Source organism: Zingiber officinale, chromosome 11B (genome assembly GCF_018446385.1).
Source record: "Zingiber officinale cultivar Zhangliang chromosome 11B, Zo_v1.1, whole genome shotgun sequence".
Lineage (NCBI taxonomy): Eukaryota > Viridiplantae > Streptophyta > Magnoliopsida > Zingiberales > Zingiberaceae > Zingiber > Zingiber officinale.
The window spans coordinates 38,821,772-38,841,891 of NC_056007.1; positions in this window are offsets into that span (position 1 = coordinate 38,821,772).

Sequence of the window (20,120 nt, forward strand, 5' to 3'; positions counted from 1 at the left end):
AACCTTGCTTTAGCTTAAGTTTAGAATTGTTACTACATGTTGCTAGAATGTTTATTATACATTAGATAGTTGTAGTGTGAGGTTTTGGCACGAACCAGTGCTGAAATCAGAGTTTCTGATTCGAAATCAGAAACCCTGATCGGTCAGCCGACCGATCAGGAATGAGTTAGTGTCACTGGATCGGTCAGCCGACCGACCCAGGCACGAACAGAGAGTTGGCAAGGGTTACGGATCGGTCAGCCAACCGATCCAGAGGCGAACAGAAAGCTAGGAAGTGCACTGATCGGTCTACCGACCGATCAGGGCGCTCCTGGATCGGTCAGTAGACCGATCCAGTTGCGTACAGAACGCAGCTGAAGCACGGAGGCTCACTGATCGGTCTCCCGACCGATCAGGGTGCTCCTGGATCGATCGGTAGACCGATCCAGCTGCGTACAGAAGCGAGGTAAGCATATGGATCGGTCAGCCGACCGATCCAGAGGGTTTTCCGTGCTAGTATCAAGCTGGATTGATCACGGGATCGATCTGACAGCCCAATCGGTCCATGGATCGATTGAAATGCCTGGTTACAGCTAGCAGGTCATCTGGGAGGCATAGAGTGTCTTCCCTAGCATGCGTACAACTCCTAGGTACACCCAGAGCATTAAGTTTTGATCAGTTTAGCAAAAATTTAAATTAGCTCAGTTTTCCGCACAGTCAGTACAGCAGTATTGTTGCGATTCACCTTACAGCCTAGTTAGTAGAAGGCGGGTCGTTACAATAAGTATTGTAGTGTATTTTAACTTGTTTTCGGTGATTCTGTGAAGGTATAGTTTGAATAAGTTACATGTGAATTGATTGTGTTATTAGGGATTAATAGAATAGATTCAAGATTGTGTTTTCCTTTCTTGCAAATCTGTGGAAGCAAGTTTAGAGATTTTCGGTTGCCTGCAAGGGTTTTAACTGTGAATTGGTGTATATAGGTCTTGCTATAAAATTTACAGCAAGTTTAACTTGAGTTAGGCAAAGAAAAGGGGCACGGGTAGTTCTTTAGGGTTGCTATGCAATTCGATTATTTAGTTGACCATGAGAAAGCATCTGCTTGTTGATTGGCATGTAGTTCCCTTTATGTTGTTACCTTGTTAGAGGTTTTAAATGGATTCTTGTTAAGAATTTGTTAAGAGTTTATTAGGAGTCTCTCTTTTAATTGCTAGAGAAATTAGAGATTTCACATGCTATTTGTGATGCTAGATTTGAGTTAGTTGCCTTTTCTTTAAGCAAGTGCAGATTCGTTTATGTTTTAATTTAGTTTCGAATAGAGGAGCATGCTGTAAGAAGTTTTAATTCTGAGCCTACAGTATCAACTTGAACAGTATCACCCCTTCAGCTTCCTTTTCGCTGCCTTGGCTTGGTTAACTCCCTTATTACTGCCGTGAGTTTGATATAGAAGAGGAGAAGGAACTTTAAGGGTTTTAGCATGTGTTTAAGTATTCCATCTTATGTTAACTTTGCAGATTTTAGTTTATGTGCAAATAACTAGACATGAACAGCAGGTATTAGTAAGCTTAAAGTAGTTCTCTTTTGCTCCATTTTGTAGCATGATTAGCAAGATCAAATTAGTTTTCTTTTCGCTCTATTTTGTAGCATGATTAGTAAGATTAGTTAGCTTTCTTTTGCTCTATTTTACAGCATGTTTAGTAAGTCCAAGTTAGCTTTCTTTTGCTCTTATCACAGCATGTTTTAAAAGTTACAACTAGCTCTCTTTTGCTCTATTCTAGAGCATGATTATTAAGTTCAGATGTGCTTTCTTTTCCTTTGTTTTACAGCATGTTTAGAAAGTTCAGATTTGCTTTTCTGTTGCTTTGTTTTATAACATGCTTAGAGAGAGTTTAGATTTTCTTCTCTTGTATTGTTTTTATATAGCATGCTTAGTTAATTGTAATCCTACACTTGTTAGGTATATCTAAAGGATTCCAATAAACTCTAATAAAGGATTATGAGGAAACTGAGTAAAAAGAAAGAGACCAAGGTCTAGTTAAAAAGAGATAACAAGTAAACTAAAGTAAGAGGCTAGTACCCGACTTCCGAGGTTGTCGTTAAACAAATCCAGGTGACCGTTTCCGAGGTCTCGGCCCTGGTAAGACCGAGGTCTTTACCCTGTGGGACTACAGCAGTCTCTATTAGGGAGCGCGCATAAGATTAAGCTGGTACTAAGCCTGGGCCCAAAGAAAAGAAAAGAAAAGAAGAAAGTAAGAAGAACAAGAAGAAGAAAGTGAAAGAGAAATTAAAAGATTAATTTCTAGTATAAGTAAAGTAAGAAGAACAAGAAGAAGAAAGTGGAAGAGAAATTAAAAGATTAATTTCTAGCATAAAGATATAAGAAACTGAAACAAGTTTATGCTTAGAATCAATAAAAGTTTAGTTCTTTAATTCTAAGCCTACAGTAGTAGTTTCATTACTTTTCCTGTCAGTTAGTGAGCACGTTTAGTATTCAGTTTTATTTCTGTATACCATGAGTACATGCAGCTTTGCTTTTAGCATTCCAGTTTTAGTATTGTTGCATTCTTTTTATGCACTTCGAGTTTTTGTGAGATAGATTAGTACTTATAAAGCGTTTTCGCTTATAGATCTTTTTTTCTTTCCTCCTACTGCAGATAAAGGAAAAGCTAAGATATGAAAGGAAGGCGACAGGATGGTGGTGGTGATGAAGGTGTGTGATGTCTGGACTGTGGAGAGATCCAGAAGTAGCTGGCAAAATTGTCTAGACTTTCTTTTAGTCCTCTGTTAATGTTGTATTACATTTGGGATTGTAGTTGAGTTTATTTCCGCATGTCTAGCTAGTCTCTTTTATTATTTGTGGAGTGCTGTAGTCATTGCTATTGCTAGAGTAGTTTCTTTATTTTTATTGTGATTTTTATTACTGTGTGGTTGTGGAAAATATGTTCCAGCCGTCTGTGGCTGCGTATACTATGTTTGTATTACAGATTTGGTCACCGGTATAGGGGAGACTCTGCCGGAATTTTTCGGTAGGTTTTCCTCTGGGCCGTGATAATTCTAAGTGTCGCTAATAATAGCATAAGTGACACTAGTAAGTAGAGTAGTAGTTAAGTAACGATCATCCTTAGAGAGTAGTAGTAGTAAGAAGGGTGGTCGTTACATTTGCTCCTTGGATTTTTCTTGGTCTGCATCTCATTAAATTTGTTAGATTTAAAATTTTTTTAAAACTTTCTTACCATGTATGCTTGTTGATCTTTGTTAAGGGATGAGCCTCACTTGGGTTTATGCTTCTTGTTGGCTCTCAGTGCCAGGTTTTGGTTTATCTCCATTTCTTTTGTCACTCCTGCACATGTAGATTCATGTAATTCAAAAGTTGAGAAAAGTTCTTCTAAGGTACTTGCCTCCAAGTCCTTAGAGATGCAGTATGCATCTACTAAGGTTGACTACTCCATTGTTCTCAGGAAGGCATTGAGCACATATTGAATTGTGTCCCGATTCATTACCGCTTCTCTGAGATTGTTGAGTTGGGTGATTAGTTCCTTGATCTTCGCATGGAGTTGGGCCACCTTCTCTCCCTTGTTCATCCGAAGATTTGTTAGTTGATTTCTGAGGATGCCCCTTCTCGTTAGATTTGCTTCCGAGGTACCTTCATGGAGCTCCAAGAATTTCTTCCAAAGTTCTTTAGTTGAGATGTATCTTCAATATGGTTAACCTCTTGAGGTGGTAGAACATTGAGCAGATGGAACTCTGATTTTTTGTTGAATATGAATTCTGCTTGTTCCTTCTTGGACCAATGATCTTCTTCTTTTACATCGCCATTATTATCACTAGGTGATAGAAAACCATACTTTATTGTTTGCAATATATCAAATTCAATTTTAAAAAATACCTCTATTTTTCTCTTCCAGTGAGCAAAATCTCCTTCAAACTTAGGCGGGTGAATGCTAGCTCCAGCCATTTGTGCTTCAGTCAATAGTTAGTCCTTCTAAAGTATACTTGTCTCTGATATCAATTGTTGGTCCCTTAGCTGTCAGCTAGAGGAGGGAGAATAACCCTATAATTTAAATCAAAGTACCCTTCTCTTTCTTTCAACGTTTAGGTTATAAAAACACTTAAAGAAACAAAATTAAACTGCATAAAAAAAGTACAAGACAAAAAGAATTTACTTAGTTTACAACCGGGGAGGTTGATAATCTAAGGCAAATGAAGCTCTTTTAGTAGACTCCTTCAACACAAGTTGGAGGTGGAGAAACCTCATGCAGGATGTTGACTACTCAGATAATGAAAAATATAGTAGGAAATTTGAGTACTGAAAAAGTGTTGTACGAAATTAGGTGAACGAGGACTCTATTTATAGTTCACTAGTCGATTTTATCCATTATTGATATGGCAGACTCTGGTACTTAGATGGGGATCTGGGCACCTCTAGGGTGGCAATTTTATCTCTTCACAACGACTATGCAACCGTGTGGGGATAAAGTTTTATCCCCTTCCGGGTGCTTGGACTGGTCTGGGCACTTGGACCGTTGCTGATGTGGACCTAAATTTGATCCACATTGTAATGATCTGAGAGGGTGCTTGGCTGGAACAAAGGTAGTATGAGCACTCGAACTGGTCCGGGTACCTAGAGTCCGGGCACCTAAACTTGGTTCAAGCACCTGGACTTGGTCCAGGCACCTGGACTTGGTCCAGGCACCTGGACTTGGTCCAGGCACTTGGACAAGTCAACTTTGTGTTGAGATGACTTGTTCAACTTCTACTCCGATCGCTTGGGTGATTCTCCGGCCATCCAGAGTTGAGCTCACCTGAACTCAACTATGATCTTCTCCTCAAGAAGTCTTTTGCTCTAGCTTCTCGTCCCTTGGAAGTACCAACTTGTCCTTCTCGTCCGTCAATGTACTCTTTCGTAACACCTCATCCCTCGGATACACTGAGCCCGTCAACTCAATTCCTGTGTCATCCTTCTCACTAGCTGCATTTTCTGCTCGACTTCTTGTGTTCTTAAGTTTTTACACACTTAGACACAAGGATCAAACACACAGGATCTAACTTAACTTGGTTGGCCACATCAAAACTTACCCGAGGTACTTATAATTTTAACTTGATATCTCACTCATTTTAAATTTCAAATATGTTACTCATATGGGTTATTTGTGAGATAGATTCCACTATAATCAATTATATTTGATTAGTTGTATTTGGATTAATTTTGAGTTTAAAATAATTTTTTATTAAGTTTTAAATAAATAAATTTTATTTAAGTTTATTACGTTTAATTACTTAAGATTTATTTAAGTATGATTGATTAATTTATTAAAGTTTGTTATTAATTGAGTTAGTTTTAAAGTTTGATTTAGAATTGAATATTTGGATTAATATAATTATTTTTAGGGTTGATTCAATTGGATGAATGTTAGATTAATTAAAATTAAATTTATTAAATTTTGAATTAATTATGTTAGATTTTATTTAGTTAGATTAAGATTAATTAAGTTAAATTAAATTAAATTAAATTAAATTTGTTAAATTTTAAATTATGTAAATTTTATAAAACAGTAATTTAATTATCTTAAGTTAACGTTCTAGGTTTTAATTAATTAGGATTAATATTAGTTTAATTAATTAGTATTAATTTAGGTTTAATTGATTTGGGTTGTATTAGGTTTAATATTGAGGTTTAATTTGATTCAGTAAGATTAGGTTAATTTGATTAAGTAAGATTAGGTTAAGTTGATTAATTAAGATTGGATTAATTTGATTAATTAAGATTAGATTAAGTTGATTAATTATGATTGGATTAAGTTGATTAATTAAGATTAGATTAAGTTGATTAATTATGATTGTATTAACTTGAATTTAATTAAGTTGATTTTATTTAAGTTGAAGTTAAGTTGATTTCAATTAAGTTTGGTTAATTAAGTTTAACTGAATTAATTAATTAAGTTAGATTAATTACTTGTGTTTGTATTAATTAAGGATTAATTAAGTTAATTAATTAATCATATTGGCTCAATCAGACTGAAATTATTGATAATAACATCTCACTCGTTTCTAAATTTTCAAACAAAAAACCTTATAGGTATTGTGAGATGTTTATTAATTTTAATGTTTATTAATTTGATTTAAAATATAAGGATTGATTGATATTTGAGTTAGATTCAGGTTTAACCGTTAATTAGTTAAATATACATTTCAAAAATTAGCTTCCAAGATATGGCGAGGCACAGGGGCCTTTTTGGGTATCGAAGCAACAACCACTTCTAGTTAAAGCCTTTTTAAGAAATTGTATATTTAACTTTCCTATTGAAAAACCTTAGTCTAACTAGTATAAAATGTAGTAAAGTAGCTTCGGTTACTTCCACTTAGGTAATAGACCAAATATTATATGTTTTACCCTACTTGACTCCTAGACTAAGCTTTCCAAACATACTATCATCTCACCCCACTCTGGTACTAAGTTGAGCAAATCTCAATCAAACCTATGTCCTTATCTAACCATTTTAAATTAAGTAGATAATAAGTTAAGCATGCATATGAAAACAGTAAATCAATCAATCATGCATATCAAGAAAAGATGGTCTTTCTATTGACTCTCCCTAGGTCATAACCTTAATAAGGTCTACTTAGGTAGTGGATTTGACCCTTGGGTATCCAATAGTGATTTGGTCCAACTTGATTAATCAAGTTTATTTTAGGGGCTCATGCTTGGACTTGGTTTCTAGTGGTTCAATTAGCAATTGATAAATAGGATTTGTAACAAGACTTAGCCTTATATCTTAGTTTGGATCAATTATATACAACCCTTTATTTTTCAAGAATCATATCAAGATTTTTTGAACCTAAGGTGAACCGTTCCAATGAATCCTTAAGTTCTTTGACTTGAGTTTTCAAGGTGGGATTTTCTTCCTCAAGTTATTAGACTTGAGTTAAAATTTCACTTTGAACTGGTTCAGTCAAAGAACCTAAGTTAGTCTCCTCCTTAAGGGCTTTTACCTCCTTTTAGAGTAACTAGACCCAAACATTGGACTTGGCTAAGGTACAAGGTAAATACGAAATCATGTTATATAATTTATTTACTAAAGCAAGACTTACATCAGTGATGGAGCCTTCTAAACCATATATGGATTTGTGGCTTAATTCGGACTCGACTTCATATTTAGTCTCAAACTTAGCTTTGAATTTGATCTCGACCACTTGTGCTTGCACTAGTAGTTCCATAAAACTTGATTGTTCTTCCTCGTTTGATTCATTAGAAGACTCCCACCATATTGCTTTTAGAGCCTTCATTCTTCTTTACTTTTTTGTTTTCCTTTATGTTTGGACACTCCGCTTGTAGTGTCCTTTCTGATTGCACCCATAGTAGGTCACTTCTGACTTGGGCTTTATGATTTGACTAGAACCCGATTGCTTTTCCTTGGATTGGATCATCTTCTTTTTTCTTAAGTATTTTTTAAACTAGTTCGGAGATTATTTCCTCGCCTTCTTTTGAATCTAATTTTTCTTTGGATTTGGGTTCAGTTTTAGGCTTGGACTTTGACTCCTTGTGCTTGAATTTTTTTTGCAATTAAAGTGATACCTTTCTTGGCCAGTGTAGCATTAGTTTGTTTGTGTAATTTAAATTCATAAAATAACTTGTCAAATCTAATAACTTAAAGGTCTTTGGAAACCTTGTAAGTATCTACCATAGATGCCTACAGTGTATTCCTAGGAAAGGCTTTAAGTACATACCTTATAATGTCATGGTTTTTGATTTGTTGTCCAATTGCTTGAAGTCCATTTAGGAGGTCCTGGATTCGAGTGTGTAGCTAGCCTGTCGACTCTTCCTCCTGTATTTTTATATTATATAATTTATTTAAAATAAAATCACATTTTCTTACCTTGGTATCCAAAGTTCCCTCATGAAGCTTGATTAGCTTGTTCCATAAATCTTTTGTGTTGATGAATGAACCGACTTGGCTAAGTTCCTCCTTGGTTAAGTCACATTATAGGGCATGTGTCACTTTAGCATCATCTTCTATCTTCTTCTTCATATGAGGGTCCCAATTTTTTCACCTCACTGGTACTCCATGTCCATCAAGAGGTAGTTAGAATCTGGTTTGAATGGAAATCCACATATCCACTTGAGTCTTCAAGTGGAACTACATGCAATTTTTCTAGTAACCGAAGTTGTCCCAAGTGAAGAGTGGGGGGCATGCTATATTATATCCTCCTTGGTGTTCCATTTCAATTCTTGTACACACAAAAAAATAACAAAATGTTCCAAGACTTGGTCTTGGGTTTAGTAGTGCGGGATCAATAGAAAATTGAGAAAAAATAGCTCAAGTGGTATTGCACCAACATGAAGAAATTTTGAAAAATTGAAAAACTTGTCAGAAGAGGTCATTACACCAATTCTGACTCAAGGTAAAAAATTAAAAATTAAAAATTAAAAAAAAAAGGCTTAAGAATATTTTTTGCTTAAACAAAAACTGAGAAAACAACGAAATGTTGTTATGATGGTAGCACTAATTCAGAACACCCCCACTTTGATACCAATTGTAGAATTGAAGAAAGTGTGCTAGAAAGGGGGGTGAATGGTGCTCGTGACTCTTTCACATTTTTCATAAAACTTGAGTTAAAGTAGCAAAAATAAATAAAGATTTGTGACACAGTTAGTTTTGTTGGTGCAGGGTGCACCAGAATTAAACCTGAGTTTTGATGTTGTTAAAAGTTCAAGTTAAGTCCTATTGTGATCTAATGATTTGACTAAGTGTGTAGGTTGTTTACTCAACCGGAAAAGCCCTAGTCGTAGCTAGTCAAGAAAGTCTTAACAGATTATGGAAGCCAGACAGGAAAGTCCAGGTGGGTCGAGGACCTAACACTTGGAAGTTGGACTAGATAGGTCTGGAGGACCTGATATCGAGAGGAAGCTATGGTGAGCTGATCTGATGCTAAGATGAAGTCCAAATAGGTCTGGAGGACTTGATGTTTGGCAAGCAGGTTGAGATAAGCAACTGGAGTGGAGCAAAGGGGAGGTTATGTTCTGGAAAGGGACAAACCCTAGGTCGCTGATCAAACTGAAGAAATTAGGAGGTTTTCAAGTTAAGATCAAGATAGATCTTACTACCTTCTCTTACTCATGCATTATTTTACACTATGCTAACTCTGTTTTGCAGAAATATTATTGTTATATCGAACTAACTCTATGTTATAGAATTATATGACCCCTTGAACTTCAAAGGATCATAACTTTTGACTCAGGACTCAGAATTAAGCTCTATCAGCTGCCACGAGTACATAACTCATAAATCTACATTTGAATAAGGGTTCGGTCAACTGAAAAGAGGTTTAGTCGATTGACCAAGCCATTTTATTAGTCAACTAAACTAAGGTTCGGTCGACTAAACATGCAAAAATGGAAAAGCAGACCAGGCTCACAAACATGGTATCACATCATATCAATCGACTGACCCTAAGGATCGGTTGATCGAACCATAAAAGCAAATGGTAGAGAATTAGATCAAATCACCAATGAATGGCAACTCAAAGTGATCGGTCGATCGAACTAGGGATCAGTTGACTAAATAATGAAAATCATGGGATTGACTGGATCAAATCAAAGAATAGAAGGAAGCCACAGGGTTCAGTCAATTGATAGATGGATCAGTCGACTGAATGGGGGTTCAGTCGACCGAAAAGTGCCTATAAAAGAAGATTTTGGGAATTCGAGTAGAGTAACTAATTTCTACGATTCCTCAATTCATTCTGCTCTCGTTCATGCCTCATCTGCTTGTGCAAGCTACTAAAATGCTGGGAGGCTCACCAATAACGAAAGCTTCATTTCTATTCTTATTTTGTTGGTATATTTTATTTTAGCTTGTATCATTCTTATTATAAGAAGATACTAGTGTGTTACTATCATTCTTCCTCATTGTATGAATTATCTCTTTTTTAAAGGTTTCAGAAAAATAAGTTTTAGTGGATTACCCAACAGTGCGATCAAGGATTATGGGACTTGGAGTAGGAGTCGAAATAAACTCCGAACCAAGTAAATAACTGTGTCTCTTTTATATTGCTTCTATTTTATTATTTCCCCTGCGTACTCTGATTCGGTTTTATGATAAAAAAAGATTTTTAATGAATGAGATTCACCCCCCCCTCTCTCATCTATTTCGATCCTTCAAGTTTAACTTGGTTCACAACCTTTGACAACTCCTATTCCAAGGTCTGCGATCATTGATCACTTTTGTTGGGCAATTCACTATTAATTCAAATAGTATAGAGTTTAAATATGAAGATATAAATAAAATATACCAACAAATAAATTATCTGGAATAAGACGTAGTTGTCGGAGCAGCGTTGCAGCGTCGTAGTTGAAGTTACAAGTAGAGCAGAGCTTGTTTATTCGTATTGAAAGTTGTATATTTGCCATTGCTCAAGACTTCATTTTATAGATCCATCTAGGCACTCTATGCCTTTAAGGTGCCTCAATTAAATCTGGTCAGATCTGAGCTCGTCATACCTTATCCTCATCCAAGTGCCTCAATCCCTTTGAGGTGCCTCGGTCATTGATGTGATGAATACTGAGCGAAGCTCTCCTTGGTCACCTCTATCTCATCCCAAGTGCCTCAATTCCTTTGAGGCACCTCGATCTGACGTGCGCTAACCAACTAGAAGTCTCCACCTCATCCTACTACATGTTGAGGTGATAGAGACACCTGAATCCTTTCAGGTACTTGTATAGGCTTGAGGGACCTAGATCCTTCCAGCGCCTAGATAAGCTTTTCTAGGATTAATCTTTTCTGCATCATAGAGTTAGCATTGAAAAACATAGTCTAATATTAAATAACATTATTTGACAGTCTTAAACTGTTTGAGCATGACTTTTAGGCTTCCCATGAATCTCTAAGTTAGACCAACGCCTACTATTCCCTCAACGGGGAATGTATCCTCACCTACTCTTCTCAGGAGAATTTATCTTTTAGCAAACACCTATTTGAACTTTTGTTGAACATATGATCTTGACCTCTGAGACTTTCACTAGATGTTTAATCCTCGACCTGCATAGACTTCCACCTAGTGTCCGCGATCCCTTAAATTCCATCCGATATTTTTGATCTGCCAAATCTTCTACACATTTCCCTAGACCAAGACTTCATGCCAATCCCTTGACTAAGACTTTGTGCCCAATCCCTTGACCAGGACTTCTTTGCCTAGCCTCAACTAGTGTGAGCTGGAAGAGTTTGAAGCAGGACACAGTAGTTGATTCTACAACAGAGGCCGAGTATATTGCTGCATCAGAGGCAGCAAAGGAGGCAGTTTGGATCCGCAAGTTCATCACTGAACTTGGGGTGGTTCCTAGCATCGCTGATCCAGTTCAGCTCTATTGTGACAACAATGGAGCTATAGCACAGGCGAAGGAACCTCGCTCACACCAGCGGACCAAGCACATACTACGGCGCTTCCATCTCATTCGAGAGATCATCGATAGAGGAGATGTGAAGATTTACAGAGTACCTACAGAGGCTAACATCGCAGATACCTTGACCAAGGCTTTGGCACAGAGGAAGCATGATGGTCACACTAGGACATTAGGCCTTAGAGCCTATACTGATTTGCACTAGTGCTAGTGGGAGATTGTTAGTTAGAGCCCTAGAGCCAATCATTTGATGATTGTATGGACTCATGTATATCATATTCATGTATATATATTAAGGCATTTGGTTTTTGGTTATTATGCTTATTTGTATTAGTGCCAGATAAAATAAGTATAGTAACGTCCTAGAGTAGAAAGGTTCTTACCTATATCAATCGATTGGTTGAATCGATAGTGAGATGATATAGGGAACACTACTCTAAATCATTCCTAGTCGAGTATTAACATTCAGGGACAATGTTAATACAATAAGACTAGAATGTAGGTCAGCTCGATGACTTGATCTCACAAGTCATGGATATAGAGATATCAAGCTGACACATGGGTATGCATTTGAGAATGTATACTGAATGACCCGCCATGAGAAAGTATCATGGATCGTTATATGAGTGTCATATACTTTCTCATGTGGCTATTAGTATGACTATTAGTCCTTTGACCTGAAGTCACCATGGATCCCTACATAAGGAGTTATGTACTTTGGTTTCGTCAAACGTCACCCGTAACAGGGTGGACTATAAAGGCGATTACTGGGTATGTAATAAATTATGCAGAGGGATGTGAGTGATGTAGATGGGATCTATCCCTCCCATATGATGGGAGCGACATCAATATTCTTGATAGAGTTAGACCACGAAGTGCATGGCCATGCCCAAATGAGTCAACATGAGATGTTGAGCTCATTTGATCTAGTGAGTCTACTTGGAGTTCAAGATTTAGATTGATTAGAGGATGACACGGTCTATGCCTCACATTGATCAATCTAGATGTCAAGGATAGAAGGACATTTGACATATTTTGTGAGGAGTCACAATTGGTAGTCACAAGGTAATGTCGGATCTCGACATTCTAGTAACTTGGGTAGTAATGATGTGTTGCTAGATACCGCTCATTACTTATGCTCCTAAATGGGTTTAGGGCATTGCCAACGTTACAAGAACCTATAGGGTCACACACTAAGGACAATTAGATGGAGATTTGGTTCATATGATGAACCAAGAGGATTAGATTCATTTGATGAATCATATTGGATTAAGAGTAATCCAAATTGGGCTAATTGAGTTGGACTCAAGTTGATTCATGTATTCAATGAGTCTAATTTAGATTATGACTCATTAGATCAACTTAATTTAATGAATTAGATTCATTATATTAAGTTGGCTTGAATCATATGGTTGGATTAGATCAACCATGAGAGAGATTTGATCAAGTTTGACTTGATTTGAGAGGAAGAGAAAAAGTCATGTTTGACTTGACTTTTTGCCACATCACTAGTGAGTTGGCAAGATGTGGACCAATAGGATTGCTCCACATCATCAATGTGTGCCACCTCATGGAGGTTACAAGCCTCCATAGCATTTAATGTGGCTGGCCCACATTAAATGAGGAGGTTACACTTGTTGCCATGTCATTTAGTGAGGTGGCAAGATGTTGACCAATAGTGTTGATCCACATCATCCTAGAGTGCCACCTCATGGGGTTACAACTCTTAATGGTCTCCACATTAATTGAAATTAATGTGGGGGTTACACCTCCTAGAGTGGCCGGCCACTTGATGGCTAAGGGGTTTTTTGAATTTCCTCTCATTGATTCATTCACTCTTCTTCTCCCTTGGGTGCTCTCTCTTCTCCTTCTCCCATTCCTTGGCCGAACACTCCATTGGTGCTAGCACACCTTGTGTTTTGGTCATCTCCTTCTACTTGTGTCCGTGTGGATACATATAGAGGTTGTCTACTTTGACAACTAGAGATCCGGCGACATCTTGGACAAGCGGGAACGCGAAGGGCTTCGCTACAAGGGTAATGATCTTAACTTTAGTGTAGATCTAAAGTTTTTACAAACTCGTACAAGAAAAGGTTTTTCGATAATTTTGTTTACGAATTTTTGCACGAGATCCATGGCATTGGGTGACTCGGGGTTTTCGCGGCCCGAAGAACCCAACAGTGGTATCAGAGCCACGTGCAAAGACTTGTACGAGTTCGTTTGTATTTTTATGAAAAATATACCTTCTGTGATTTTCTGTAAAAATTGAGTTTTTAGAGTTTTTATGAGTAATTTTTCCATAGAATCGAAGCACAAGTGTCTCGGCACTTGTAGGCTTCGGCTACCGGAAAGTTTTCTTTTAAACGGCTTCGTTTTGCCCCAAATCCGTTTGGGACAGCGGGGTCGGGTGCCATTAGATCGCAAAGGAGCAACTCACGATGGTTAGATCGTGGGTAGGGGCATTGCCCCTAACCCCGCAAGGGAATTTGCTCCGCGATTGCACCCGAAATCGCTAAAAACGAACCCGCCGGGAAGATTTTTCAGAAACGGCAATGTCTCGACCCAAATCGTTTTGGGACAGCGGGTTTAGGCACTGTTGGATCGCAAAGGAACCCTCTTGATGGTTAGATCGCGGGTAGGGGCGCTGCCCCTGGGCCCCGCAAGGGTATCCGTTCCGCGATTGCGCCCGAAACCGCTAAACGGGGATCGCCGGGAAATTTTACTCATAAAAATTGTAAAAATTATTTTTAAAATTACAGAAAAATTATGAAAAATATATAATTTTGAATTATATATTAATTTGTGATAATCATGGCCCAAAATACCCAATAAGATTGGATTTGTGTTGTAATTCATAATACGGCCTGCGTGCCGTCATATGATTGTGTGTGCTGTATTTTTTTTTTTCCACGGCCTGCGCATCGTGCCTTTCTCTTATTCTGGTTGTAAATTAGATTTAGACTCGAATGTAACTCGAGTTTCAAATTGTAATGTACAAATTGGAGCGGTGGAGGGTCCACACGAGACGGAGTTCTGAGGCGGGCAAGAGCAACACAAGGTGGTCAAAGGGAGGAGCTTGGAGAAGCTGTTGACCCTAGGTTGACCATTCGATCTTCTCATTGGCTTGAGAAGATCGTAGTAGGGCCATGACTAAATCACAAATAGATTAATTAATTAATTGTTATGTATCTGATGCAAGTTTAATAATTAATTAATTAATTAGTGCCTTAACGATTAGATTAGATCTAAGTCGTGCACATGATGCACCCTTGCGATTAGATTAGATCTAAGTCGTGCACAAGATGCATCATTCTCGATTAGATTAGATCTAGATCGAACCAACTCTAAATACCTAACCGTGCCGTGATACCTATCACTATCTCGATCACATGTATTGTTGAATCTGCCAAAGCAGAGCAATACATATTATCTTGGTAGGGTACGGAGGGATAATCTTGGTCCCGCCTATCAACGCATGGGTGAATACAAACTCAATTAGATTGAGTATTCCTAGTTACTCGGTTGGATCGAGTCAACTATAGGCATTCTTCCAATAGTTGGAAAGGTAGGACAAAATCACGTTTATATTAACTCTTGGGCGTATTAGCCAAAGCTAACTCGAGTTTTAATATAAATGCGGATATTGATTCTATAAACAAGAGTTACATAGAGATGTAATTGGTAATCGTTACCTACCGATCATACTAAGCCTTGGGCGTATTAGCCAAAGCTAACTCAAGGGTTAGTATGATGTGGATCTTGTCCCACAAGAATTATAGAATTCAGTGGGAGCATCATTTAATTAAAGGCCTAATTAAATGATTTTTAAAGAATATGATATTTATTTCTGCAAATTTTCTGTTGTAGATAACCATGACGTCGAACACGAATTCCTTCTCTCTGCGATCTGTCCTTAAGAAGGACAAGCTCAATGGAGCAAATTTCCTGGACTGGTACAGGAACCTGAGAATAGTTCTCACTCAGGAACGTAAACTGTACGTTCTGGAGCAGCCCATTCCGGAGGCTCCTCCTGCCACTGCCACGCGAGCTGACCGGGATGCTTACAAGAAGCATCAAGATGACGCATTAGATGTGTCCTGTCTAATGCTCGCAACCATGAACTCTGAGCTTCAGAAGCAACATGAGTTGATGGGTGCTTACGATATGGTTGCACATCTTTGTCAACTATATCAAGGACAAGCAGGGCACTGGAAGGGGAACTTCACAGGACACCTGGAAGATCTTAACAAGAAGAGAAATAAGATTTCTTCTTCAGGTATAAATGTTATAGAAGTCAACCTCTCTATTTCTTCGTCGTGGGTATTAGATACCGGATGTGCTTCGCACATTTGTATTAATGTACAAGCACTGAGAAATAGCAGAGCATTGACAAAGGGCGAGATAGACCTACGAGTAGGCAATGGAGCACGGGTTGCTGCTGTTGCTGTAGGGACTTATTTTCTATCTCTGCCCTCTGGGCTTATACTAGAGTTAGACGATTGTTGTTATGTGCCTGCATTGACTAAGAACATTATATCAGTTTCTTGTTTGGACAAGAAAGGATTCTCGTTTATAATAAAGAACAAATGTTGTTCTGTCTATTTAAACGATATGTTCTATTGTAGTGCACCTCTGATGAACGGACTCTATATTCAAGACCTTGAGAGCTCTATCTATAACGTTAGTACTAAGAGGTTCAAATCGAACGATATGAACCACACCTATCTCTGGCACTGTCGCTTAGGTCATATAAATGACAAGCGCTTATCCCAGCTCCATAAGGATGGTTTGCTGGACTCATTTAATTTAGAATCATATGAGATATGCGAGTCATGCCTACGAGGCAAGATGACCAAGACTCCCTTTAGTGGGCACAGCAAGAGAGCGACTGATCTGTTAGGAGTCATACATAGTGATGTATGTGGCCCTTTCAATGTCGCTGCTAGAGGCGGTTATAGGTACTTCATCACATTTACTGATGATTTCAGTAGATACGGTTATGTGTACTTGATGACACATAAGTCGGAATCCTTTGAAAAGTTCAAAGAATTCAAGAATGAAGTACAGAACCAGCTTGGCAAGAGTATTAAGATACTTCGATCAGATCGAGGTGGTGAATACTTAAGCCATGAGTTTCGTGACTATTTAGCTGAGTGTGGGATTCTATCCCAACTCACTCCTCCTGGAACACCACAGTGGAATGGTGTATCCGAAAGGAGGAATCGTACCTTATTAGATATGGTACGATCTATGATGAGTCACACATATCTTCCGACATACCTTTGGGGCTATGCTCTAGACACGGCAGCTTTCATTCTCAACCGAGTTCCATCCAAGGCCGTGATAAAGACACCATATAGGATATGGACTGGGAGAGATGCCCAGGTATCTTTCATGAGTATTTGGGGCTGTGAGGCTTACGTACGACGTCAAGTCTCAGATAAATTAGGACCCAAATCCGACAAGTGCTATTTCATCGGATATCCCAAAGAAACTAAGGGATATTACTTCTACACTCCCAGTCTGCACAAGGTTGTTGTGGCAAAGACTGGAGTCTTTCTAGAAAGGGACTTTGTTTCTAGAAAGACTAGTGGGAGCACGTTCGATCTTGAAGAAGTTCAAGATGCGAACAATAGCACTGATGCCTCGATGGAAATCGAACTGGAACCACAAAGTGTTGTGGATGATGTTCCACAAGGAGTTGAGGAACAACAACCAGTTCAAGTAGACATACCTCTTCGCAGGTCTGATAGGGTACGTCGTCAGTTTGAGAGATACTCTTTTCTCTTGTCTGACCATGATGACATTGTGCTCATAGAGGATGAGCCTACCACCTATCAAGAAGCTGTGATGAGACCAGATTCCGAGAAATGGCTAGAAGCCATGAGATCCGAGATGGAATCCATGTACACCAACCAAGTATGGACTTTGGTTGATCCACCTGAAGGGGTAAAATCCATTGGGTGCAAGTGGGTCTTTAAGAGAAAGACTGACATGGATGGACTTATCTATAAGGGTCGCTTGGTAGCTAAAGGTTTCAAGCAGATTCATGGTAATGACTATGATGAAACCTTTTCTCCAGTGGCGATGTTTAAGTCCATTCGGATCATGCTTGCTATTGCAGCCTACCATGACTATGAGATATGATAGATGGATGTCAAAACCGCGTTTCTGAATAGAAACCTACTCGAGGATGTGTACATGACACAACCTGAGGGTTTTGTAGATGCACAGCATACTAGTAGAGTATGCAAGCTGCATAGGTCCATTTATGGACTAAATCAAGCTTCTCGGAGCTGGAATCTTCGTTTCGATGATGCGATCAAACAGTTTGGTTTCATCAAGAACGAAGATGAGCCTTGTGTCTACAAGAAGGTTGTAGGGGACATAGTTGTCTTCCTCATATTGTATGTGGATGACATACTACTCATTGGGAAGGACATCCCTATGCTTCAGTCTGTCAAGACCTGGCTAGGGAGTTGCTTCTCAATGAAGGACTTAGGTGAGGCATCCCGCATTCTAGGGATACAAATCTATAGAGATAGATCTAAGAGATTGCTTGGCCTAAGTCAGAGTACATATATTGACAAGGTACTCCTTCGGTTTGCCATGCAGAATTCCAAGAAGGGATTTCTGCCGATGTCACATGGCGTGAGTCTTTCGAAGACTCAAGGTCCCTCTTCTAGAGAGGACAGAGATCGCATGGATCAGATCCCTTATGCCTCAGCCATAGGATCGATCATGTACGCCATGCTATGTACTCGACCTGATGTCTCGTATGCTTTAAGCATGACGAGCAGATACCACTCAGATCCAGGTGAAAGTCACTGGATAGCGGTCAAGAATATTCTTAAGTACTTACGAAGGACTAAAGAATATTTCTTGATATATGGAGGCAATGATGAGCTAACTGTAAAGGGTTACAGTGATGCCAGCTTCCAGACCGATCAGGATGATTACCGATCGCTGTCATGGTTCGTGTTTTGCTTAAATGGTGGTGCTGTGAGCTGGAAGAGTTTGAAGCAGGACACAGTAGCAGATTCTACAACAGAGGCCGAGTATATTGCTGCATCAGAGGCAGCAAAGGAGGCAGTTTGGATCCGCAAGTTCATCACTGAACTTGGGGTGGTTCCTAGCATCGCTGATCCAGTTCAGCTCTATTGTGACAACAATGGAGCTATAGCACAGGCGAAGGAACCTCGCTCACACCAGCGGACCAAGCACATACTACGGCGCTTCCATCTCATTCGAGAGATCATCGATAGAGTATATGTGAAGATTTACAGAGTACCTACAGAGACTAACATCGCAGATACCTTGACCAAGGCTTTGGCACAGTGGAAGCATGATGGTCACACTAGGACATTAGGCCTTAGAGCCTATACTGATTTGCACTAGTGCTAGTGGGAGATTGTTAGTTAGAGCCCTAGAGCCAATCATTTGATGATTGTATGGACTCATGTATATCATATTCATGTATATATATTAAGGCATTTAGTTTTTGGTTATTATGCTTATTTGTATTAGTGCCAGATAAAATAAGTATAGTAACGTCCTAGAGTAGAAAGGTTCTTACCTATATCAATCGATTGGTTGAATCGATAGTGAGATGATATAGGGAACACTACTCTAAATCATTCCTAGTCGAGTATTAACATTCAGGGACAATGTTAATACAATAAGACTAGCATGTAGGTCAGCTCGATGACTTGATCTCACAAGTCATGGATATAGAGATATCAAGCTGACACATGGGTATGCATTTGAGAATGTATACTGAATGACCCGCCATGAGAAAGTATCATGGATCGTTATATGAGTGTCATATACTTTCTCATGTGGCTATTAGTATGACTATTAGTCCTTTAACCTGAAGTCACCATGGATCCCTACATAAGGAGTTATGTACTTTGGTTTCGTCAAACGTCACCCGTAACAGGGTGGACTATAAAGGCGATTACTGGGTATGTAATAAATTATGCAGAGGGATGTGAGTGATGTAGATGGGATCTATCCCTCCCATATGACGGGAGCGAAATCAATATTCTTGATAGAGTTAGACCACGAAGTACATGGCCATGCCCAAATGAGTCAACATGAGATGTTGAGCTCATTTGATCTAGTGAGTCTACTTGGAGTTCAAGATTTAGATTGATTAGAGGATGACACGGTCTATGCCTCACATTGATCAATCTAGATGTCAAGGATAGAAGGACATTTGACATATTTTGTGAGCAGTCACAATTGGTAGTCACAAGGTGATGTCGGATCTCGACATTCTTGTAACTTGGGTAGTAATGATGTGTTGCTAGATACCGCTCATTACTTATGCTCCTAAATGGGTTTAGGGCATTGCCAACGTTACAAGAACCTATAGGGTCACACACTAAGGATAATTAGATGGAGATTTGGTTCATATGATGAACCAAGAGGATTAGATTCATTTGATGAATCATATTGGATTAAGAGTAATCCAAATTGGGTTAATTGAGTTGGACTCAAGTTGATTCATGTATTCAATGAGTCTAATTTAGATTATGACTCATTAGATCAACTTAATTTAATGAATTAGATTCATTATATTAAGTTGGCTTGAATCATATGGTTGGATTAGATCAACCATGAGAGAGATTTGATCAAGTTTGACTTGATTTGAGAGGAAGAGAAAAAGTCATGTTTGACTTGACTTTTTGCCACATCACTAGTGAGTTGGCAAGATGTGGACCAATAGGATTGCTCCACATCA